The sequence below is a fragment of the Aulostomus chinensis genome, chromosome 2 (genome assembly GCF_037954235.1).
Source record: "Aulostomus chinensis isolate RoL2024-O1b breed Wild chromosome 2, RoL_Achi_v1.0, whole genome shotgun sequence".
Taxonomy (NCBI): domain Eukaryota; kingdom Metazoa; phylum Chordata; class Actinopteri; order Syngnathiformes; family Aulostomidae; genus Aulostomus; species Aulostomus chinensis.
Window position 1 is genome coordinate 20,526,599 of NC_141321.1, and position 27,233 is coordinate 20,553,831.

The 27,233-nt window shown below is 41.2% G+C and overlaps 1 protein-coding gene across 2 annotated transcripts in view; it reads right to left on the minus strand.

Annotated features, from left to right (window-relative positions):
- zfhx3b (zinc finger homeobox 3b) overlaps window positions 1-27,233 on the minus strand; it is a 331,796-nt gene that overhangs the window by 162,332 nt on the left and 142,231 nt on the right. Inside the window, exon 5 of one of the 2 annotated variants that reach the window (XM_086183541.1) lies at window positions 9,065-9,137. The exons of the other annotated variant lie outside the window; for it this stretch is intronic. The gene's annotated coding sequence lies outside the window, so the exon portion shown is untranslated. The remainder of the gene's footprint in view (window positions 1-9,064; window positions 9,138-27,233) is intronic. 2 annotated transcript variants of the gene reach the window in all.

The window sequence follows — 27,233 nt, forward strand, 5'->3', positions numbered from 1 at the left end:
TGGCAGATAAGAGGTGTGGCTAAATGAAAAAGGGAAGGCAATTTTTATTGTTTATTTAGCAGAGAGTTGCTAGGCGATGTGAACTCCAAAAGGCCCTAATTACATTTCCCAGAGTTTGATGAGTATAACAGAACTTGGACAGAAACGTTTCAGCCCATTTAACATTTCAGGACACAACGGGGAATTCTAGATAACAGAACATCTGGAAGTCACAAAAATACCTCTCTAGCGTTTAATGCAAACTGATTCTAAACACCACATCCGGCAATGAATGACAGCCGACAGTTAACTAAGCAAAATATTCAATATTTCACTTTGTCTTTAAAAAGTAGCCTTTTTTCAATGGCATTCCAGTTATTTGGGCAAAGGGTCATGTGGTTCAGATAACCAGTCTACTCACTTTTCGACTGCAGACTGAGGAGATCATCTAAAAGTACACAAAATGATCAAAATTCACATTTACTGGGAGTAGATCTGCATGCATGGCACACGCTTAAGCACTATTTTGTGCTATGCTTGCTCACATACTCCAGTACATTCACTTGCTTCATCATATGAACAGAATTCAAACATTACATCTACATCCATGTGAAACGACTGAAACACACACACACACACACACAAAACTAGGATGTGCTTCTGTTGGCCACGTTCAAATTTGGTCTCATCCCAAATTCCTGACCTCAAAATTTCAAGACAAAGGTAGTTAGTCTTGATTTATTCATGCTTCAGTGTAGGATGAAGAGGGCAGGACACAGTAGGAAAGCAATTAATTTTGATGCTGAAAACATTATTAATGGTAATGTTTAAAACATCAAAGGCCCGACTGGCAGAGACACAGCATCTCCGCTCTGACAAGATGGAACAGATGAGCTCACTTGAGTCAGTCAAGGTGAGGCACCGGAGAAAATGTAATTTGTCTCTTCTTCGAGTTTCATTGAGATTTTTCTTCTTTTTTTTTTTTTTTTTTGGAGGAGCTGTTGTTGAAAGCAGGTTGAACTCTCTAAAGTATGTGGTGCAATGAGACTGGACACCAAATGAAGAATACTCTACCGCTGGTGTATAAACAGACGCGCTGCACAAACGCTTGTTTCTGAAGACAAGTGGATATAATAGACTTCTTGGAAAAAAAAGACGGCAGATGACACACAATCAGTTGGAAGGCACAAATCTTTAAGTTCTTAATGACTAAGTTGGTACGTGAAGATCCCCCTTCTCTGTCTGTGCGGACTCTTCACAGGAGCTTTGGGCAAAGGGATAAAGCTTCTCTCGCTCCCACATATTCATTTACCCCCCACCATCACACCAATTGAACCAGGGAGTCTGAGGGGAGCCACATTGATATTCACTACACATCTCCATCCCCCAGCCACAACCGTCCCCACTGGAAACATTATTTCATTACATATATTATGCAGTCAGCATAAGGGAGTTGGTGGATGTGCAGTGTGTAGATGTGTGTGAGCTTAGATGTTTCTTTCTTTGGATACATGTCTGTGACAAGTCTGTTGTAAAAAAAATTAAAAAAAAATAGAGTTTTTTAAGAGGGTGTAAAAAGATATAAAACGCTTCAGGGGTCCAATGTTAATGGTATTTAGTTTACTTTGTAAGAGAGACGACAAAATATTTATTTCATAATGCTTTGTGTCAACACCGTGAAGGCGATTTTACTTTTCTTCACTATGTAGGGGGGTAAAGTTTCCTGCAGAGTTTGCATGAATTTTTCTCACTTCAACTGAGTGTTCACATATGATTGTGTACTCACGCAGAGCAGGAGAAAAAAAAAAGAGAGAAAAAAACAGAGACTCTATAGATACAGGCAAAGAAAGACAGCTTTTTTATATTTCTTACATATGATCCATGCTCCTCAGGCCCTGCTTGGTCCAGATGTCACAATAACAGTTTTTATTTGTGAATGTCTCATTTTAAAAGTTAAGTGGTTCAACAAAAGACACTCTTGTTTGATTTGAACTGGAATCAATTTGGAAAAGAAACCATTTCACCTCTGATTAAGCGCTGCTCTGTCTCTACTGTGGCAGGCTGACCTTTCCAGAGGTCTGTCTTGTGCTGCGAGGAGGGGCCAGCCTGATGATATGCTGAGCTAATTGCACTGACGTCAGGAAGCAGGGCCTAAGAGTGGCTTGTGGATGAACCCAAAGCCATTTGTCAGCTCTCATAACCTTATCTCTATGAAGAGACTGTATAGTCTCCCAAGTCTCATTCAATGCCCGCCCCCCACTTCATATTCAAAATGTGACTCCCAGTGATCTCTTATAATATTGTGAGCATGACATGCAGCTTTCTTGTGTTTCATCTGACATCACAATATTCACGTAAGTCGCCACAGTGACTACAGTCCCCCTACTGTCTTTGAAGTGGCTGCATCTCCACTCATCTCTTTGGGTGATTCTCATCGTTTTCTTAACCTCTCACCCTCTTTTGTGAGGATGCTCACATTCAATCCAAATTCTGCTTTATAGACCCAGAGAGGTGTTACCTAAAGACAGGCCTGGTAGAGACAAACCTAACCTCCAGATCAAGTGGATTCCTCTGCCCTTTTATTTACTCTCGTTTGGCTGCAGGGGGAACATGCTCCACTCTGACCTGGGGGCACTCAACCAATCAGCTCGCTATCTGCTGCAAGGGCCTCAATAATAGTGACATTTTTCCACCTCGTCAATAAAATGGTGAAAGCCACCCTCTACCCGCTACTTGACCATTTAACTTCTCCCTGAAAAGGCCCTTTCTTTCTGTCTGTCTCTGTGTCTGACTGAAATCAATAAAAGGAAAGAGGCCAATCCAGAGGCTGCATTAACTGGTGGTCTCAACTGATGTACAAAGAGGATGGCTGGCAGAGAAAAGGATACCGAAGAGCTAGCAGCTTGAGTCTTTTATCATTCATATAAAGCCACTGGTGGGAGGACCGAGAGTCTTCCTCTGCACACAAACTGTAAGGTGACAATGGTATGTATCATATATTACACATTACACAGATGTAAACCAAGTCTTTAGTGATCACTGCTTGCCATGACTCATTCAGCAGCTGCAGTTCCACACCAACACATGTCTGCAATGACTGACATAATGGCATCAGAGTGAGAACAAAATGTCTTCCAATAGAGGAGCAGGAGGGAGAAAATGAGAGAGATGGGTTACATCTTTGCCCATGCCGAAATGAGTGCAGTGCTTTGTTTGGTTATGCTGTCTGAGCTGAAATTGATTTCTGTGAGAAGCATGCACAAAAGAGCCCCCTGATTTCAGATGAAATAAATAACACACTCTCTTAGCGATGGGAGGGTATGTGGAGGAAAGAACACACGCTGAAAAATGGGACAGGGGAGTGAGGAAGAAACAAAGATGGATGAGGTCAAAATGAATTTACAAGGGGGTAAAAAAAAATCAGAGATTACTGAAAGAGGAAAATGGCGAAAGGTGAGCATTGAATGTCATGTATTCACTGTAGCGCTGAAGAGAGAGCCTAGAAGACATCTGGAGTAGTGGAGGATAACAGCCACACACCACTCTACAACCACAGACAACATGATGAGGAATTAAACTTCATTACAACATGTTATGGTAATGAATGGGCTGTGGCCAGTTCTGGATGTGTTAGAGTAATTACAGCTCCCCAGCGTTTGTGGAAGAGCGACTTCCTAGACGTGTTTGTGGAGGAATGTGTCTGTCTGTGTGTACATGTACAGTATGTGTTAATCATATTCCGTGGTAAGTGGGACGACTGAGGCCTAAGAAAGTCCAGGAGGTCCCATCCGCCATGAGCCAAGCAAAAGAAACAGCTGCAGCTAATTAAACAATCCAACGCATCGCTACTGTCATATATCTCATCTCCCATAATTAGTTTAACCCTGTTTAATAGAGGGTGGACTGGGCCAGGCTCAAACTTTGTGGTTTGTACCAGTGTCTGGGCATCTGGATTGAGGGTATAGATGCCAGAGAGGGCGGGGGACAGACATACCACACACTGAAGAGGGGTGAGGTTGACTATGGGTCAGAGAGGCTGCCTGGCCTTATGGCTGACAGATGTTAGTCTACTTCAGTGAGTGCTGCAATTCTGGAAAGAGTTACACCACACAGTGCTCGGCACTGTAATTATCTTCTCTGTGTAAAGAAACATTTCATACATCATCACTCAGCAGGACATAAGCAAAAGTCTCCCTCCCTAGATTACAAAGCCTTTCATAAACCATGCCACTTGATTCTGCTATCTAGTTGTGCGGCAATAAACGTTCCAATAGTTTGAGGTGGTCGGCCAGGCAGTTGCATTCCCACGAGGAGGAGCAACAGTGTGTTTAACATGCAGCCTACTGAGGTTGATGTGCTGCTGATAATGTTGCTAATGATCCTGACACTGGAATTATAGAGACTCGAGCCGAGTCCTTTCATTTACAATAAGCTTCAGAGCATGAGAGTCGAGGGGGAGGCAAAGATGAGCACCGGGGGGAAGTCCTGTCCCTGGCCTGCTTCCTGTCCACATGATAGAACATATGTGGACTTGTTTTCCTGCACATTTGTAGCCTTTAAACTTCCCTGTAGTTGCTTTCATTAAGATCCATGTTGTTTGTAAAAAATAAAATAAAAAGGGGGTTTCCCAAGGTAACATGCGCAGGCAAGCACATGGGTGGCACGGAAGAGTGTTTTCCTGCTAAGAGAGGGGAGCAAGTGGAAACGAAGTGATCATTAGCCCTGGGTTTCCTGCTGGTTGCTAATTTATGCAAATTAATTTCTTGAGCGATGTGAAAGGAGACCGAGTGGGTGCCACTGCTCGGCTGGCAGTCAACATCGTGCAGTGAGAAGGGTGAACTGCTGCTCCCTGCTTTGGTGGTCTGGAAAGTTTAGCAGCGTAAGCCAGGGAGGACTGTGGCACACCAAGCCACAATGACAAAGAAAAGCAGACTATGCCAGCCCTCTTCCTGGCAAGGCGGGCAGACAGGCAGCCAATCAGGTCCGTAGTGGCTCTCTTGCAGGCAAATAGCATGGCATGCTGGCCCACTCGTCGCCCCGCCGCCCCTCCCTGCTGCACCGCAGCTGCCCAGAATGATTTTATAAACATTTTGCCAGTGGATCAATACCTGTATTGATCAACCATTGTGAGAGTGATCTGTCTAAAACCCAGAGCAGCCTAGAGCTCAGAGATGGGAGGAGCGAAAGAGAGAGGCTGCAGAGAGGATGGAGAAACGGAGGGAGTCTGCAGCCACAGTGGAAGAGAGAAGAGGTACAAGGGAAGAGAGGGGAATCTGAGAGAGAAGAAGACGCAGAGCTGAGCAGGTGGGGATGCGGGTTTCGGACAACGCTGCTAGGCCACTGGGATTGGGGAGAAACCTATGGTAATTGCATTCTCATTAAGGGAGGGAGGGTGAGAGTGACTAATGACTACTGCGTTAAGTATGCGGGTAAGTAATAAATGGAGGAATAGTGCAAAGAAATGTTTATGTGTGCCAGAATGGGGGTCATTCCCACACCTGAGGTTGCTAATGCCTGAACCAGTTTGGCCTGTAATGTAGCACTATCAGGCATTGTTGCATGCGCTAAAGTGTGCATGACTGCATGAGTGTATGGGTATGAAGGACCAGGGGCTGACTCATTCACATGTTGTACAAACTTTAAAAAAATATATATTTCAACTGCTTCGTCTGTCATTGAGTATATTTACACGTGTCTTGTTTTGTATAGAACCAAAGTCACTCTGAAGCAACTGGAAAGTCAAAAATCTGCTGTTTGCCTTGGAGACAAAGTGGAACACAGAAGGCCAAGCATGTACATTGCTTAAGAGTTCAGCTGCAACAATAAAACCTTAAGTGGAAATTCCTGAAAAACTCAAAAGACCGTGTGGAAAGGAATAGCCTGAATCGTGGATGTAAAAGAATGGACAAGATGAAGGAGGAAACGAGCATGTTTCTAATATTTTCAAATGTCTAATCAAACTCACAGCAAACTGAGGCAATTAAATGAAAGACGTTAGCACAATATCTGGAACTTTTATGGATATATCTTACCTTGGAATATTTCATTACCTTGGCTTTTTGAATACCCTGAATTTTGTTGGAATATTACTAAACATCTGACTGACTGGACAGCTCCACAATAGCAATAAGTGTTCAAGTCAAGGGCCCTGAGCAGGGATTCACAGTCAAAAGGCCTTTGTGATCATCCCCAATTCTAAAGAGAAATCATGCTCCCATTGATTAATTTTAAATATGACCCCCCTGCACATTATGGAGGATTTGGGAGAAGCTTTTTTTTCAACAAGCTGTGTTTGAAGACCTTGGCGCTAATGAACTCATTAGATGGGAGTTCTGGTGTGGAAACACTCAGAATATTGGGGACACTCAGGGTTCATCTGTGTGTGACCAAGCATTTGAATTAAAAGAAAGGAGATTCTCTTCCAAGGACAATCAGCACCTACACACAGTTGTAGCAGCTCTTATCCTTGACTGTGTCCCTGTTCAACTCTGCACACTAATACAATATCAGTGCAGTGCATGTTTCAAACAGGAAGTGATGCAAGATGGTCGCTAATGGACTCCAATTACATTGTGATTTAAAGTCGACTTTATTTTTATTTTGGGAGAAAAATAACAACTAAGCAGGAAGGGGGTTGTGTGATGAGTGCTGTTTGTTTGTCTGTTTGCCTATTAGCAGGATTATATGAAAATTATGAGGCCTACTTTCACCAAACCTGGTGAAAGGAAGTAGCACGGACTGAGGAAGAATCCATTACATTTTGGAGCAGATCTATAAAACACAGTAAAAAAAAATGGCTCCTTTTTAACATTGGTTTTGGCTGAACTCTGGAGTCTATAGCACCTTGATGATGTCACATTGCCTCGGTGGAGACATCTGCTCCATGTGTGACTTCTGGTGAACAATATTTTTCTGTTTATGTGGTTTTCTGGGACGTTCCTGCTGTTTTCTCCTCACTGTCCTCTTGTCACATACAACAACAACAAGAAGAAAAAATATCAAGCTGATTGCTTATCTGTTTGGGTTTCTGTATCAAATGTAACTTTCTCAATGACAACATATTTATGTTCAAAACTCAGCAAGAGGAGATGTATATTCTAGTCATGGTTCTTGAAACAGAATTAGATATCGTACTATATTTGAGGTAAAATTGACAAATAAAGTTCAAGTATAATACATCGAATATTCACCATGAAATTTATGAAAGACAACAATTAAGTAAAAGAGCGCTGGAATTGAAGTTGTTTACTGCATATATTAAACAGATGATTTGTTCTATGCGATGCCTGCAGAAATTTTTCTTCTTCTTTTTTGTCTTGTCATTTTTATTTGTTGGTAAATTCCATTAAGATTATCGGTTGCAAAAGAGTCCAATTCAACTCAAGGATATGCAGAGAGTTGAATGATCAGGGGAGAGCATGAGGAAAGCCAGAACACTGTAGCATGGTTTATGCAACCTTGAATGTATGTTGATGGGGGTGAAACAAACAATCTGTCCATAATATCTGAAAAAGTACACGGTCCCACACAAACAGGAAGTATCTGCAGTATGATAAGCCTAGCTGACTAAAAACAGCGTTAATAATCAATGGCATGGATAACGTTTGATTTTAATATTTGCTTTTATGTTTCTGTTTTTCCATAAGTTGTACAATATTGGTGATGCATTGTTAGCAATGTGCCGTTCCTGCACTGTAAATAATCTCTTTGGGCCAAAAATTCCACCTGAATTGTTGTAGTACAGAGACTAAAAATAGCTGACGACCTTCTCAGCAACAGTATTGTTTGGTTTTGGTTATTATAGGATGAAATATTAGTACAATATTGATTGACACAACATATTCTTCACATAGCACCATCAGGGGGACTTGACTCATTCAGGTTTCTAGTCATGGAAATCGTTGGGATGGCATATTTCACGTGTTGTTTATAGTTGATAATGCATAGTAAATTAGCATGAATAACCAAGTTGCTACATGCCTTCAAATCGTAATAGTCAACTTTCAGTGGTCTTTCCATGTTTTGTTTTGTTTTTTGTTTTTTCAAAGCTGTATTTGATGCTCCAGTAGTTAATATCAGCTTGATTTCTGGGAAATTAACACTATTAAATGTTATCCCCTTACAAATTTAATTCATGTGCTTTCAAAGAGCACGGCTCACACTCTGAATCTGGTTTTTTTTTATTTCCTTTCATCATTTCTGTTTGATTTAGTCTCTCAAAAACAAGCCCTTGGATGAGTGCCAAACAATAAATGAGGATCTTCATTAGACACATCAAATCCAAATTACTATTCAATTAACAGACCAGTCAACCTCAACTAATCAAGCAATTAGGCTGCGTGTGTTGACAGAAAAGCTAACAAAAGCGCACTGGTCCCCTGGGAACGCAGTAAAACACTGTGACAGTGAAAATGAGAAGCTTGGTATCGAAGAGAAAGAGAGGGATCAGAAACAGAGGGATCAGAAACAGAGGAATCAGAAGCGTGTCACCGAGATCGCATCCCTCTAGACCCTGTTATTCTTTAGGAAAATGAATTCAGGTTAAATGAAATAATTAATACTGGAGAGAGGCATGATTAAAAGCACATGAAAAAAAAAACCAACAACGACAAACCCTGTAAATTATAAAAAATCTATTAGCCAAATTGTTTTTAGGTCAACATGTGACCATTATCGCTAAGCTAATGTGAGTACTGAGGAGTCGGACACAAATTGTTCCTCATCTTGAAATCTAATTTTTTTTTTTATTTGTTTGTTTGTTTTTTACTTAAACAATTGATCAGGTATATATTCTCAATTTGTGTCAACTGTGCACTGAGACAGAATATCATACGACGCAGGAAAACTACTACCTGATTTTTCTTTTCTATCAAATGCTGGACAGAATCGAAGGAAGACACATTGGAAATGCTGCGACATTGCATTTGAAAAATCATGTTTAGAAAGTACAGTGAATTTTTATGAATCCCGTCCGTCACTCATCTAGTGTTTGCAGCATCTTTAATGAGTGTTCTGATAGAATGAAAGGCTTTGTGATGTCCCATTCAGTGTGGCAGGGCTGTAGGGATATCTGTGCTCAACATACCTTTTGGCCACAGGAGATGTACTAGGCAGCACAGGCTTTTCATACAATGTCTTCACATACAGCAGAATGCAACCTAAGAAGGAAATAAATAAAAAAACACACACACACACACACACGCACACACACAACAACATCAGATCCCTCTAACTCACAGTTAGCTGGTTCAAACCAACAGCACAGGACAGGATGCCATATTTTTAACATTCTGCGAGGAAGCTGTTAATTGGTGTCTGAGAATAAACGCTCAAACGGTTGTATTTTTATTTATTTTACTTACCCCATAGAACCCTTTTCTTCCTCTAACCCTTTCAGAACCTAACATCTAAAGGTCTGGGGTCTGATGTTGTTCCAGCACAGGGTGAAGGGGGTTGTACAGTGGTGAAACCCATTATTGTACAAGTAAATGTCAGAACAACCCCATCTAATTGTGTCATTACTAATTCATGTTTATTAATGCAGTGATGTATGGTGGCTCCACAGACCGACAGAGCTTGTCTGGGGTTGTCATGTTTTCTTTCTGCAGGCAATGTGTTGAGGATTGGGTGGTGGATGCGGTGGGTGTGGGGCATATGGTGCATGTAGTGACAGTGCCAAGTGGTGTGTGACTTGAACATGAAGACAGACGGGCGAGGGAGTTGACTGATAGTGCTGGTTTCTGGTGCTGGCCCTGTGCCAGGGCCCCCGGTCCCCGGTGCCCCAGCCCCTTCACTACTCCAGAGCCTCTGGGCAAGTACCCTGTTATTGTTTTCACTGGCAAGCAATTAGCAGCACTTAAGATTTATTTAGTCATGCTCTAATGTGTGGTGATTAGCTCGGGGCCCAAACAAGCCCCTTCATCCCATCACCTTGTTGCTAACATCAGAGCAGTGCATCAGCAGGAGACAGTAAGGGAATGTAGGGGAGGAAGCAGGAGGTACAGAGGGTGGGATGGGGGGGGGGGGTGCGGGTGAAGCAGAGCTGGAAGGATTAAAAGAGCACTAGCTCTTAGATGCAGCTCTGTGGATCAGCACTTTTTAAGAGATCTTCAGGGGCCTGTTGGCTGAACACATAGCAAGAGGAAAGGGCAAATACAGCCCAGTTACACTTTTATAGAATGCTTTGTGGAAAAACACCCCTGACACACACCTCGGCCTGGCAGCTCGGTTTGTCATATGGCCCAGGGGGCTCCACTGGCCAATCACATGACCATTGTAATGACCTTAAAGGGCAGCTTCCTCAGCAAGCTGAAGCCCCGCCCACTAGCTGGACTGCTCTTTGGTAGATGTAGTTTGGGTCACTGCATAATGTGTGATGCATTTGGCCCTCAGGCTGCAGTAAAAAGAAAAAAAATAGAAACCAGGTCAAAAAGATTATGCAAAAGCTGCCAAAAAAAGAAAAAGAAAAGAAAACAAAGACTGGAAAATGATACATGTTCTTGAGGTGGTGGTTTTTAATTCTGTGGGGGATTTATGCAATATCCACTCCACCAAATGAACGTGATTTTTATGTCATTAATTTGTTATAGATGTCAGGTCACCTTTTATGAAGCCACGGGGTTTTTTGTGATTTGAGTTTAGTAATTTAATATTTGCTTGTATGTAATGATTTCAGCAAAGTGCGGTACTTTTCCGTGTGTGTTCGGACATCAGGCGAAAAGTCACATCCATAGTTTGGTCCTCGATACGTTCACATACAAGCCAGTGATTTCAAACAAAGAATTAATGAAAAAATGTACTTTCTGGGAACAACAGCAGTGTAAAAAAAAAATCTAAATCACCAGCACATCCACTAAAGCACAGTCAGAATAATATACTTTTTGAATAATTTCATACGCAGGCTTGTGAATTGAGCAGGATCAGTGCATGATGCGTTATAACTTACAGGATCTACTTGAACAAGAAATACTTTTTCCCCTCTTAAAATACATCAGTGCAAAATGTTACAAGAGTAGCTCACTGAATATGTAAGCAGAAGAAAGGTCAAAAGACAGGTTCAATTGCATATGCACATCCTATACATATGCATAAACAAAAGCTATCAATCTTTGCTGGTTGGAGGGGTTTGGAGAGAATCGTATCACTAAATATTCAAATCTGCATGTGGAAAACAATACAGCACATGCCTTTGATCACAAAAACAAGAGGGAAAAAAACATGCTGATGCAAGGCATCAGCGTAGCCATTTTTGTGTTTAGTGTTTGACTGTTAGATGCACTCTAATCATGCACAACTGGGCCTCCTCATGGAACTATCACCTAAAATTGCTATGCAGTCTGTTGGGGCGGTGCTATAAATGAAATATCACTTTCCATTTTATCTCCAGGGGCAGCGTGATGCTCAAAACCAATCAGAATCTTACAAGCTAACCCTTGACCTTTTTCATCTCAATATGACTACCATTATCTTGCAGAAAATTAGAAGCGTCTTGCTATTGTTCAGAAGCGCGAGCGGGTGGAGGTTATTTAAAGATAAATGCTCTGGTGTTCATGATCCATGCGACAATTACACACCATCTACACGGAGCAGAGGAGAAACATTTCTGCTAAATTCGTGGGGCTGCATCAGCAGACGTGCACACGTATGTGTAAATTGATTCATGTTGATAATTCAGGGGCTGATATAGCTCAGCACATGACAAGTGAACACGTCTGCCAGTGTTAGGCAAGCGGGTTTCAGCGAATGCTTTGGTATTATAATGTGAATACTAAAAAGAACTGCTTTAGTGCACAATTTATAGCATATGTTTCCAAATGGAATGCAGGTGATTATATTGTCTTGATTCCAGTGGTCTCCATAGGCAACTGGATCACTGCTGACTGTCTTATGAGCAGCAAGAGGGATAATATCCTCCTGGTAACAAAGCCATTAGGTGCTGAATGTGAACAGAGCGAATGTAGGACTGAAATGACATAGCAACATGATGCTGTGGGTGTGAAAACTAGCTGAGCATCTGTTAGCCTTTTGCACACTCTTCTACAGAACCAGATTGCAGCCATGCACTAACAGACAAACAAACACACACACACACACACACACACACACACACACACACACACACACACACACACACACACACACACCCCTGTAAAAAAAAAACTTATAGCATGTAATATGTATTTTGTATTTTAATATTCAAATACATGGCTCTACAGTGTACTAAAATTATATTTGAATTTAGTATATTTTCCAATGTGGAAAGCTTTACTTTTGCTGTCATGCTTAACTTTTTAGCGTTTCTTCAGAACATCTAAAATGCTCCTACTTAGGAGACCAGGCTGAACAGCTATCGTTCGCTCTTCGGCTCTGTAGGAAATTACTTATGCTCATTAACGTCTCACAATTTGTGCCTCAGTATAGATTCAGCAATCTGAATATGGTTTGATAAAAATAAAGACACATTATTAGTGAATATGTATCATATCCTCACACAATTCTATCCATCATGATCATATTGCTCTCAAGTAATTTACTTCAGGTTTAAACATGAACATAAAATATTAAGATTCACAGAATTTCAACAAATCTAGGAAATAATATCAAACGTAATCTTGGGTTTCATTCAACAGTAAAAAACAAAACAAAACAGAAATTCATAGAAAAATATTAATCATATCAAAAATAAATAACAGTGAGAAAAAATATGAATTGGAAAAGAAAATTATTTTTGTTTGGACTGCTGTTTTACAAATACATTCTACAATCAGTTTTCAAAATGAAACCGAAAAGATGTTTTTACACTCCACTCCTGCAATGTTCTCACCACGAGACACTGGCATAAAGCAAATGACACCAATTACTGAGGTTCTCTCATGATTTTGTAGTTTCAGCAGCCTCAACAAAGGCAAATTGCATAATAACTCACATGTCATGGGGACTGTTTGGGAGAAGATTGAAACTGAAGATGGATTTGCAGTAGTTGAGCTCACAGTCAAGCAAATTCTCTCCTGAATGTCCTTAAACAGCAGGATCTGGACAGTTCTATCCAACATATGTCAACAACAGGCTGGCCTTCCTAAATAAGGGAATACATTAATATTTTTTGTTCTTTTTCACTTTCAGCATTAGTTATTATCTATTATGATGCATGCGAAATGTTACAGAGGGTCACAGGATAGTGCTGCTTTAAATGTTATATTTCCATGATTGGTTCATTTTCTCCATTTCCTGTTCATTGTGTGGGAGCAAACTCCATTGTCTGTGGGTAGATTCTGCTTGCCCCTCCGAGGAGCCATCCCCAGGGAGCACTGCATCTTTTATTAATCAGGGGCGCTGCGCCACAGCCCCGCTTATCTAATTTAGCAGCCCGCCTCACATGCAACTATGTTGGGTTTGGTGTGGAAAGAAGGGACAGGGGTGTGGGGTGCAGTTGGAGGTGGATAGGATGGGGGGTTGGGGTGCGTTCAGTCCTTCAGTTTTACCATATTGTGGCTGGTGCACAGGTCTGAGGTTGGGGTTTGGGGAGGGGGGGCAGAGGGGAGGTAGCGACTTATCAGACACCTCGTCACCAAGTTTTAGGACTGAATCACAATACAGCAAATTACCTTCTGCTGACAAGAAAAAAATGAGCATGGCCTCCATATGAAAAAAAAAATAGGATTGTCAGGAAGAGGTGACACATTGATTGCTTAGTATGCGCATCCAGAAGGCTGGGGTTCAGAGGCGTCCTCCCTATATATATGTAGAAGAGGTGCAGCAGTGCACAGCACAGCCATGAGGGGGAATGATAAATTGAAACGCCATGTTAGATTGGAGCCCCTTTCTTAAGCCAGTCTAGCCCATTAGGCTGCCATATCATAGTACAGCACTGCGTGCTATGCAGAACCCCCGTGAAGCCACCACTAAAGACAAGACAGTTTGGACTTCAGTGATATTATATTGATGGTAAACAGAATATACTCAGTTTACCACCACCACCCTCCCCCATCTGTGTCATAGCTCCGATGAATCAGTGTCACCGGTGTTGAGAGCACTTACTGTCAACCCTGGTGCCCCAGGCTATGGCACTGATGGACACAAACTATAAAATATCAGTCCCCTGGGGAGACATCGCTCAAGCGCTGCCCCAAAGCCCTGAGGGAGTTTGATCTGGTCAGTGCGTATGTGTTTGTGCGATTGCGTCAAGAGAGCAATGTGTTTGTGATGCGGTAAATGTGTGCAACCACGTGGGCCATCTGCATGAGAACGTTTACGATTAAAACGGATGGCTCAAGAGTACAATAATGCTACTTTCTTGTGTCACAATTTTACCATTTAATCAACTTCTCCAGAGAAGGAAAAGACAATTATTTGCCATTTCTGTGCAGCAGTCACAACAGTTATCTTCCTCCGGTCCCACTGAGCCTCTCCGGTAAATTCCACAAGCCTCCTGTTTAAGCTCAACTGACAAAAACTACAAGCATAGAACTGGATGGGACAACATCAGTCAAATCAATCAGTAAAATCAATGGTTCTGTCTGTCATGTCCCATTTTGACTGATAAGTGGTAGAACCTCCCTTCCCTCGTGCTTGGCAGGAACAGGGAGGGGATAACGAGTCTTTATGGTTAGAAATGGAACAGAGAGAGAGATGGAGAATCAGAGTGAGGGGAGAGACATCGCTCTGAATGAAACTCCCATCCTCCATAGGTCAGTGGGCTACTATTCCCTTTTTTTCTCCAGTTCTACAAGGTCACGGCTTGAGTGTGCACATTGAAGCATCTGTACAACTGCACTTGTGTAAAATATGGGCGACACAGCATAGATGCAAGCCCGTATATTTTATGAGACGAGAAGAGAGAAAACTGGTCATTAACGCAGATATACATGTCTCTTAACATTGCTTCCTATTCTTCCAAATATTGACTATTCGATTACACTGTCTGCACCCTGTAGCTGCTTGATTCACTTAATAGAAGTATATTAGCAAAGATCCTTTGAGATTCAAGGACAAAAGCATTAAGAGGGAAAAGAAGCAAAGTGCAGGAGAGTGTATTGTTGCTTCACTGCAATAGGACACATGAAATTGTTGCATTCCACTATTCTACATTTACATGTATTCATGAGGCAGACACTTTTGTCCAAGCGTGTAGAAATGAGACGCAATCTAAGACACGGTATATCAAGGAGAAGTCTTCAAGAGTAGGTGACAAAACACTGAGTTCCATCAGAGATGCCACAAGATAACAGGAGCATTGAGTTACATTTCAAGTGTATATAATGACAACTCAGCAATGAAAGAGAGAGAGAAAGAGAGAGAGAGAACAGGAGCATATTGGATGAAATTTTTGAAGGGATTCTTATTAGCCAATCCATTTTGCGATAGGGAATTTAAGATTTCTTTTCCCTACGACTGCAAGCCATTCATTTGCATGCAGCAGTGAGGGAGAGGATTCCTGACTGGTTTCTAGTGGCTACAGAATAGGTGAGCAATGGTGACTTCACCTTAGCATAAGTGACAACAGAGAGCCATAAGCAGTGAAAAATGAGCTGACATGAGCTGTTGAAGTAAGCTAACTGGTTGATAACCAGACATGCTGTCACATCTGGGACCACAGAATGGTGATACAGCAGGCAAGGCCAGACACGTACAAGGAGAATATTCATAAAACAACAGCGTATCCCTCTTGGGTTATAAAATCAGACAAACAATAAAATGTGTTTCTCTCTGATCAGTGGAAGGTAGATATAGGGATGTAAATTACCGATGTCACGGTGTCATGAGCTCAAAAAGACTTTTTTTTTTCCCCTCCTGCATCACTTTTTTTGACTCCAGAGTACAGAAAGAGGCAGCCACGGATATCTACCTTGAAGCTAATGGTGAAAAACAACAGTTGGAGCAGAAAAAACAGCAGCAAAACTGTCAAAAAATGCCCGTTTGCAAACTCTCAAGTGCTTCATCTGGCATAATCCAGGTCTTCTATATCCAGCTGCATGCTCGGTTATCCACAAACACTTTGATTTGGACTAAATCAAACTTACTATAAAACCTCAAATTTGGCCTTCATTCATCGTAGCATAAAGCACGACCAGCGGAAGCATTCTGTTTAACCAAATCGATCGCCGTCCCTCACGGAAGCGCAGGACTGAAAGAGTAATAGTTTGTTTTTAGCTCCAATCGAAGTGTTTGTGGATTACTGAGCATACAGGTGGATAAAGAAGACATGGTTTTTGCTGTTAGTTTGTTAGCTACGCCAATGACTTCAAGCTCATATACATGGCTGGATCTTCTTGCATTCTGCAGTCACAATATAGTGATTCTGTGTTGAAAAATGTCCCTGTGCTTTAGACTCCTATTTGCAAGTACTTGAAATATGAAATACACTTTTTGGTTTGAGCCTGACCACAATTAATTAAGCTGTATTCCAACATACAAACAGCCATGCGCAATGTGCAAGAGGTTCCCTTCTCAAGGTTTAATTTCAATAGAAACATATCTTGCCACGAGGGGGAGTTTCTCAGATAAAAAAAATATATGAATACCGTAAATATTATATGACATAACACACAGATGTAACATATTAGTTAAGACCTTCTCAATAATGTTACTTTCACCTGGGGGGTGATTAGTGTTTCAGAGGGATGGAGAGGAACTGCAGACCCTGTAACAGTCACTTAAGTAAAGCACTCGTCTGCCAGGCCTGCCACCACACAGTAAAACTCATCTATAATTTGTGATGAGTGTAATGCCATCACTACTTTATGATTATGTGATATTCTTCACCTCTGCCACAGCCAATGATGCCAAGAGCTGGCAGTCTTAATGAGGTGCCTTAGAATTCAGCTTAGGGGAAGGAGAGGTGGGAAGAAGGGTATATGAAAAGAGAAGGAGGATGGGGAGCGTAGGCCTTGTGCTGGCTGGATAAACTGATAATCACCATGTTAAGAAACACATTTAATCTCGAGCATGTTATGTGAATTTATTACCTCTATAAAACTGCGAGTGAGTATAGAGTGGTAAAAGCTGCAGATGTTCAAATTTGAGACCACACACAACAGTTTTAAAAAGCTGGTTCTAATGAGACCAAGTCAAAATAAAAACAGTGAGAAAAAGTCATTAAGTGTCTGCTCTGCGCTACACACTCTCAAAAACTCTTGTTAAGGGAAGCATGGCATCCTGGTTTTGTTCAGGGTTACGTCCACCAGGGAGATCTCATTTGCTATGTGCATTGCTATGCTTTCATGACTGGTCTAGATGTTATGAATAAGTAAATAACAACATTTTTCCAGTCGTTTAATCTCTAAACCACTGCAATTAGTAAGTCTGTAGTTTGTGCTGCCTTTTTATCTGTCCTTATTATTGTTATTGAAATGTCACGCTCTTATTTAGCTCAAGGATGAATAATAAATAAGCTATAATTACTATCTTGAATGAGCTGACGGCTTGACTGGGTCAATGGTAAAGGGAGAACCCCCCACCCCCCACCCCGCCCCGTCTCCTCTCTCTTTTTCCCGTCCCCTTCATCTCCCACTCTCTCTCTTTAATTGGATCTTGTAATTAGTTTCTCTGATGGATCTGGGAGGTCTGAGGCATCCTCTACAGCGTTCATTAGCGTTCTTAGAGGAGGGTGCTGCTTTTTAAAAGCTCTGCTTTCTCAATCCCTCACATGTCTTAACACTACATGTGATTCTACCACAATACAATGAGAACAAGTCCAAATTTGGCAACATCACCAAAATAAAGTAGCTCAGCACTTCAGGTTTGAGGGAAAAGTTACACATTGAAATGTACTCCTTTTCAACTCCTTAAAAATGTCTTTCAGCTGAAAGAATCATAAAAAAAGGCCGAGATGATGGTAGTTAAGAGATTCCTCTTCATTTTTATCTTAAGAAAGCAAATAGATTGTCAGACACAACCATGCAGGTAGCAATGTGAAGTAAAATGTCCTTTGGCTTAAGATTAAAAAGTAGCCAAACCTGCAAGTTTTTGTTTTTTGAGATACATGCATGTACACATAAACACACACACTCACAAACACACACACACACACACACACACACACACACACACACACACACACACACACACACACACACACACACACACCAACATTCAGACATATAATATATAACCCCCCTCTAGCGCCCCAACACCATTTCCCCCTTTTTCTCCCCACCCTCCGCTGGCCAGGCTACACTAGACATCTCTCCCTAATCAGCAGCCTTGTCTCGCTCAGACTGGTTGCCATAGTAATATGCCGGCTGGTCGACATGGCAACCACTCTGAGGTCCACTATTAAATGAAGAAGAGTGGAGGGAGGGATAGGAATTGAGTTGGGATGAGAGAGAGAGCCAGAGAAAAGAAAGAGAGAGAGAGAGCGCACGAGAGAGAGAGAGAGAGAGAGAGAGAGGAGGAACAGGAGAGACAGCAAGAGACAGAGAGAGATTGTCCAAGATGGGGGAAGGGGTATTTGGGTGGGTGTGGGTGGAGGGGTGGGGTCGTAGAAAAATGAAAAAGGGGGAAAGGAGCATAGAAAAATGAGTACAAGGAGAAGGAGAAGGAAAAGGCGGGGCGGCTGGAGGAGATGGCGAGCTCCTCACCAGTGTGCTGCTGGAGCTACCTATTGTAGTGGTGGTATTAAAAGCTTCTGATACGTGTCGCTACAGTGCCATTAACCTAATGCATGACGTCATTTACTTAATGCCTTATAAATTCATACACATGAAAAATGCATGTGCAGCCTACCCCAATCTAGATAAAGGATCTTAAACTAATATCATGTTTAAAGAGCTACTTATGTGATTATTGTCAGTCTACAGCAGACATACCTAATAATATATATACCTAATAATATATATATACATACATATATATACATATATATACATATATATATACATATATACATATATATACATACATATACATATATATACATATATATATACATATATATATATATATACATATATATACATATATATATACATACACACACATAAGAAATTAATATTTATAAAGTATAAACATTTCATGGACTGCATACCTGTAAAAAAAAATGATCAGGGAAATAATTTGAAAGTTTATGACCAAAAAAAATGACAAAGGGTTCATGTCACTTCTCCTTTAATTCACCATCCAGCAAAATGAAGGAGTGTTATTTTTTTCTGTCAGCATCCTTTTTCCTTTTTTTTTTTTTTTTTAATAAACCATACAGTACCTCACTTTCATTTCACCTAATATGTCACACTGGATGAAATGTGTAAAAATATGTCTGTAATTTCCAACTACAGTGCATGCCTGATGCTTTCTGGAGCCACACTGTCATCATCAGCTGCACACTCTTACAAAACTGAAGTGCGAATTCACCAGGGTACACCAATCTCCATGTGTCTCCACTGTGATCTACCTCAATCACTCTTTCCTCACCCTTTCTCCTACCTCACTACCCCTACCTTTCTCTTCTCATTTTTTATTTGCACCTCGCATACGTCTTCTCCTGCACATTTTTTTATGCTTTTTTTCCCTCACATCCCCTTCTCATTCTCCGTGACCTCTTCTCTCTGTCTTGCTTTCCCTGAATGTCTGATTTTTGTTTTAATGAATTAAATGTCATTCCATCAAGATGCCACCACAGCAGTGACACAAAATAGCATTTGTTGCCTTGTGTGTGAAATTCCACTATGAATTGGAGCCCTGTCATTTTTTTTCCCCCCGAAGCATCTTATGAAAGATAGCTAATTGCATGTCCACAGTGTGCCGTCGGTCCCTGCTTCCCTAGCGCACCATTCAGAGGCAATTAAAGTGAGCTTAAACAGAGTAAGAAAGTGCGTCATCCTCTTAATGCAATTAAGGAAGTGTGCACACAAACATACAGTAACACAAAAACAGGAACACATAGACACAGGAAGAAAAAAAAAGCGAACAGACAAGGGCATTTATCAGGAAATGTATAAGCTCCTGGCTTGGCTTCATCATATATGACAGCATTTGTCATTGTGTGACACTACTTAGATTGTTTAAAGCGTTTCAAACAAATACAAATCTTTTCTGTTGAAGAAAAATTAATCTATTTTACTTGATGTAAATTGGGCATCATAATAACAAAACTATTCACTTCTCAATTTGCACTCTCTTTTTTTTTTATTTTTATCCATCTTTTTATTATAGTATTGTACCTGTCTGGGTTCATAGGTAGACTGACATTTTTGATCAGCATTTGTTGGTCTTAAATAAGTAAATAAATCAGGAAAATTGCTGCCCAAGTCTCTTTGCCCAGGAAATGTTGAGTGATGCAGGAAGAATAAAGGCGCTATAAAGCGCATAAACCTGTGATTCATTTATTTAGCTTTATTAGATGCAGGAGGTGATAAATAGTTTAATGTTATAAAGAACATAAATATACACAAAGCTTTAAACATTGTACATGCACACAGACAGTGACCTGCCTCAGAAGATAAAAGAATGGGCCTTTGGTCAGACGCGATTTATATTCACTGTAACATTAATGCTCCAACACTGAAGTCTGTTAAACAGCGTCTATGTTATAGATGATCGCTTGAACTCTACCAAGTCTGCATTACAATACTGAATTCATCTTGAGGAAAGAACAGCTAGTTGTGAGGTAAAATATTGGTTTTCCAGAAAAATGAAGGGTGATACGTGATGTTATGCAAATATCGGAACTGTTTTATCTGAGATAAGCAGTACATGGTTCTAATCCTGCACACAGGTGCTTTTACACCAATGCAGAAGGAAGCTTGATCTACACTCCTGGGTTACAGTCGTATCGAAGTACGGTGTAGTTGCAGACCCTAGACCGTAGCCTACCGCACAGCCTTGCGTGCACCTCAGAAGAAATATCACTACAGGTCAACACGGACCAGAACAGCTCCGACTGGTTTCGTTCGTCACATCACATCTCCTCCCCGGTCTGCGTGCGGTAAATGTAACTACTTTTCAACATTTATTGTCTCAAACTCAAAAAATATTTGCTTCGTTTCTGGCGCCAGTGTTTCACATACACAGAGTAGCTAAATACAGAGGCATTGAAATTGTAACTGTGGTTGTAGCTTGACACTGCCACACCAGCACAGGGGTATAAATGCCCCCCTACACAGTACAGGTCATGTGATTAGATTACAGTCAGCACACAGAACAACTGCACATGTATAAATTAAACTGAAGAGGGCGTACTGACAGGGGCTTGAGCTTGGCAACACAAACCAAGATGTGACGCCTCACGTTCATATTGCGTTTTTTTCAAACTGTTACACTTCCTTTTTTTTTTTTTTTTTGCAAGTAAGTGTCAAGGACCTTGTACATGGGAATATCCTGGAACACACCCTACAGCAGAAACAGCTGATCAGTCACTGCATGTGGCTGCCGCTAAACCAACACATTTCTACCCTCTAACAGTGTCCACAACTGAACATGATCATTCATTTGCAGGTTCAATTGAACAAGAATGTGGAACATCCGAGCAACGGTGAAACAAGTCAAAACTTGGTGATCAGGAATTCTGTATAAATGCCAGAAATATGTAACTGAAAAAGAGATAATAGAAGTCATTTTACTGCACTCAAAAGACAAAAATTACTCAACTATTTGTGCAGTTATACAAGCACAATAGGGTAGGAAGAATTTATATCTGGGGAAGCAGAGAGAGAGAAAAATATGGGACCTACACTTGGTTCAAACTGAAAATAGCAGGCTGCTTGAAAAATTATTCCTGCTCATACAAATATCTTCTTTTGAGTCCTCTAACCAGACCCAGACACATGTTTAGTATGTGGCCAAAATGTCAGGAGGTACACTGTAAATAGACAATGTTAAAATATTCAATGTGAAAGTATTTTCATGAAACTGCTACTTTTGTAAGTGACAACACTGCAGCAGACATTGTGGACTGTTTGACACCAGCTGCTTGAGAAGGGCCTGAATTTACGAGCATACAACCTGCTGCTGCAACTGGGCACACTTAAAAATGACAAGAACACAGGAACCCCAAACAGCTGAACAACGCTGCTACAGTTGTAAGACATGCCCACACAATGCAATGCATTGCGGAAACATAAAAGCCTGTTTTTTTTATGTTCAACAGATGGGTTTTTTTTTTTGTTCTGCACTGAGAGCTGGCTAGACTGTGGCCTCCTCCGAGCAGCAGTGGCTCTCTCTGGCAAAGGGGTATGCTGTCTGCCCAGTGCATGGAGGCACCCAAAGGCAGAGACTGTGACCCTAAGGGTGCTTACGGCTGTCTTCAATTATCCAGCAGTGTCTCCCCAAGAACACTGTTCTCTTCATGCAATTAAAATCTGGCCAATTTATGAGACCCGAGAGTTTGTTTCTTCTCATGTGATTCCCCTAATTTTGCACTCTTTTTTTTTTTCCCCTCACAAATCCCCAACCCACTCTCAGAAAAAAAAAAAAACTTCTCTGTAAAAAATCTAAAAAAAAGTGAAAAATTAAAATTTTACAGAAGCAATACAATTCTTTCCATCTCGCATAGACTGAGAGAATAAACTCTATATGATTAAATGTGGGAAATTGTTGAAATAAACTCGTCATTTAGATGAAGAAGACTTTAATCAACCCAGAACAGACACTAAAGGTCTTTTCCCTCTACAGTTTGCTCCTGGCTACATTCCAGATGTTATGTAGTCCTGAATGAGCTGGGTTTGAGTCCTGCAGCCTCCCGCAGAGCTGGATTAGACTTAATCTCATTCTTGGGTTCACTCCTATTCGCCAAGAGATAGCAAACACTCATGTATTTGCAAAATCATTTTTATAATTTACCCACAACATAGAGGATAAACACAACTGGTTGACTCTCAGCATGGGAGGCATATTACAGTATGTATTTATTACATTGATGATGTAATCCTTGCCCTGCCAGTTGTAGAGGAACATTATGTGTTTCCTTTACCAGTAGAAATAATTGAAGAGTATTTTTTCGTTTGAGGGTTTTTACCATCCTTCTTTCATAGCGCTTTAAATGCAGAAAATCCAATGAAATTATTGAATGAGACAGTGAAAAGAAACCTTTACAATTCTGTATTGCTTAACAGAAAGGTAGTATGTATTCTATGGTATACAGAGAGAAACAGACCTTAAACGAGCAGGGATCTCTGCAAATAATTCATAAAAGCAAAACAAGTTATTTATTATTCTTTGAAAATAGGCAAAATGAATCAGAGTACTGAATAAAAATTCTGGAAAAGCAGACATTTTAGGGAAATTTCTTTTTAAAAGTGAAATTTAGCTGGTTTTCAAATTTCTGCCTCCACACGACAAACATACAGCCCATGCAGACGATTCATTCACTTGACTAAAATGGAGGCTTTGCCACCTCTGTTATTCCGCCAGCACACCCATCCAAACCTATTCCAACACCAAATGTAAAGTCCAACTGCCCTCTAAATCCCTCCCAATTATAAAAGGTCCTTGAGTCGCTGTTTTGCCCCCTCTCCAGCTCCTGTCTGATTACTGAGTGTGGGGCAAGCTCCGCAGGCAATCAGCCGCAAAGCGCAGAGGACCAAGAGGACTGTGGGGAAAAAAAAAAAATCAAATCCAAAACACTGCAAAAAATAAACTAAAAGGGGACTTCTGGTCCACAATTACAGGCCATTCAGCCAGGCCTCTGCTGTAGCACTCAAGAGCTGCCATGATTTCTGACAGAAAAGGTTATTAGTTTTTATTGGAGGAAATAGATGCTGGGTGACTTAAAATGGCACAGTAATTGGGGGAGGGGGCTACTGACCTAGGTCTCCCAAGGGTCCCATTGGACTGCTGAAGGGACACAGATCACCTCTCCCCTTGTGTCTCGCGACTCCTCTCTGCACTCCAAAGATGCGCCTTGGTCTTTGGCCTTGAACTTCTGTACATTTAGACACCTTTTAAGTATAATTAATGTCTTCAACTACATTGTTACTTCCTGTTGTAATAATTTATGTATTCATTTCCAGTCGATCCAACCAAAAATAAGAGTGTTTTTTTTTTTCACTGCAAAACACCAATTACAATGTAAGTAAAACACCAGTGTCAACACCATTTTATGTTCCATTTACATGGATTTTTTCTGTGCCTTCAACATAGCAGTGGCACATGTGAAAACATTATCAGAGAGCATGGAGGCAGCGTGTTTGCTTGGCTCAGTGTAATGACTGCCTGCAGATTTCCTGTCACGAGCACCAGACTCTGCCGCTCCAGAAGGAGAACAGAGAAGTATGCAACCATATTTGCTTTTGTGCTGGGCCGCCAGTGTGTGTACTCTGCTGTGTGTGACGTTATTCCAGAATGTGTAAGCTATGATGTACCGCCGCTAGATGAAGTACTCTCCACCGCCGTGTCTGGTGATGGGCACTAATCAGACGTGTGCTTTTATAAAACAGAAGAAATATTTTATGATTTTACTATTATTTTGTGCATCTCAGTCATTGAGGTGGTGATAATGCAATTAATTTCATTATGAGCTATTGTATGTCAAAGTAGATAATATGTTAATGCTATCTGTGTGTATGTGTGTGTGTGTGTGTGTGTGTGTGTGTGTGTGTGTGTTTGTCTTCATTGTGCTTGCTGCCCATCCTCTCCTAATCTGTATTCAGAGCAGGTAGGCTCCAGCACAGACCCACAGCTCAGTAACTAATGGAGGGGCTGATGGGAGCCTGATGACGACCACGAGGCCATTTGTACACACACACGCGCGCACACACACACACGCGCGCGCACACACACACACACACACATTTACAAATGCCCAAACACCATAGTCATTTCCAAGTACATTCACACCGATCATACAGCTAATAGTCAGGTAAGTTAGTTACACTGACTGTTCCATATTTGGTGATTTGTGTGTGTGTGTGTGTGTGTGTGTGTTTTCATTCTTCTCATCCTTAATCTACCCAACAAGGATGCATGCTCAATATTCCCATATTTCAATCATGTATAAATATTCTGTCTTCCAAAATGAAATACATTTGTCTTCAATAATTTACATTTTCCAATCATGTGTAAATTCTGTTCTTGAGGTCTGGTTAGGTTTAGGTACAAACACATCAGCAAGCCATTATGGCTTGGATTTAAATCATGACTTCCTTTAGGTTACATGGTTACTAAAATTATCGCCGAGTCCTCCAAATACTTTGTGACAATGAGGGAGTTTAAAAAAATATACGTTTTGTAAAAAAAAAAAGTATAAAGTCTTTACAAAAAACAAAAACTGCCCTAGCTGCAACAATGCCATCGCCAGGATCCCCAGCCTTGGTCACAGAAGAAAACACCTTTAAAAGTCTGTTTTTTGGCACCTTTGCAATGACATGTCATTGGTTATACTCTAAAACCTAAACTCGCCTCAATTTATTGTTTCATTTTAAAAAGCAGTCTCCATTTTACAAAATAAACTGATATGTCTCCACTTTGTATCTGAGAACCCATGACATTGAAATAATGTTAGCAGCTGCTCTCACTGCCATCCTAGCAACTACCTAGCTTTCAGAAATCCACAGACTTCGGCAGGTGGGGATCCCAGCTGTCTTACCACAAGATTATGTTGTTACAACAATAACTTGGACAAGTAAAAAATGCACTTCAAAACAAGAAAACCTGTGGTCTTATGTTGCAAAGTCTGGTGTTTTGTGACACTGTGGTGCAAACAGGATTTGATTCAAAAGTCGAGTTTATTTGTTCTGTTATCCATCGCCCGAGCAACCATCCACGACTCTCTTCACATTTCGACTTTTGCGCTGGTTTTACTAACTACTTCCACTAGAGGGACCTCCAGCAGCCCTGCCCATCCACAGTTTATGCTTGAGGGCTTCCTACGCCATCATAGTCTGACAGAAAGAGACGCGCCCCATGTATCCATGATTGGCCGGTCAAGTCTGAATGAAATGTTTTAATCAGCTGTGTAAATGAGTAACAATTACAGAATGGGTCTTCATCCTCTTCTGCTATGCTGATATTGTGGTTATTGCTTTGATTTCTCCTCCGCAAACTTTTCCAGTGTACCACTGCCACTCTAAAATATTGGCCAGGAATAGCAGGGAGTTAGAAAATTAATGTCATGCTGGGATCAGTGTATTAGTGTCACACAAACTAGGACAATGTGTTGGTTCTGTTCAATATAATGCAGTACGTCTCACTGGACAGAAATCTATTTAACAGTCCCAGTGTTAAACATATAAGGATATTGGCTGAAACAATAAAATATTGATGAATTGAAAAATATAAGCTTCTAAATGGAAAAAAAAAAAACTCAAGTCTTTAACTTCACTGCTCTTTCATGTGCCAGCAAGCCTGCATCCATGTCCTCTATGTTCTGTCTTCTATCTGTGACTCTCCAGGTCAACTTTTGTTTCTTTTCTCTTTCTATTGTTTCCTTTTTGTGTCTTTTCCTTTCCTTTTCCTATTCCTTCTCTGCGGCTGAACTCAGGCAAGAGAGCTGACAGCCTAAGTGACCTAGAAGCCTCTGAGGCTCACAGGGAGAAAGGTAATGGGCCCAACCCCGGAACGCACTCTCACTCCCAGCACACATGGAGCTGCCGGCAGCTTTGATCCGGTAGCCCCTTCTTGGGTCTCCTGACGCCTGGTGAGGAAATTCATAGGAACAACTGGAAGAGGCCTGTGTTTATTCAGCTCCTTTAATGAGGAGGGAGATGGATTATCGGGGGCCTCGATCTCCCCAAAAAAACACAGGGAAAGAAAACTGCTGCTCCTTCCAGATGTTGCTCTATCACTGGTCACTCCGAAAGAATAAGAGGGGGATAGAAAGAGAGAAAGAAGGCCAGTTGTCGGCAAGAGAATTCCCCGGTGGTTTCTCTGGTCCTCTGTCTGGCCAGATGCGGAATCTCGAGGCTCTTTTTATAGGTTGTTTTTTACTTCGTTGTTTTGTTTTTTAAGCTCTCTGATTTCAGAGATACGTGCTGACTTTAAGAGAAACAATTCTCCAGCACCACAAATTGCAGAATATAAAGTCAAAGATCTGATGAGTCGTTCAAGGGAGCCTGGTCTCACAGTCTAAGCTTTGCAGTGGCTTGAAATCATCAGAAGAATGCGTGTTATGCAAGTGGGAGATGGTAACTGGCTTTGGGGGGGGGGGGGGGGGGGGCACAAGCTGCCCAATCTGACTGTGACCACTGGTCCTTACTGTTCCACTTAACACACCTCAGCTGAGTCCAACACAATGTTTCTGTACCATGTGTTCCAGCACCAGGCACTGAGGTAGCGACACCTGCATATGAAACAGACTGGTTTCTTATTTGTTTTTTTTAATCATT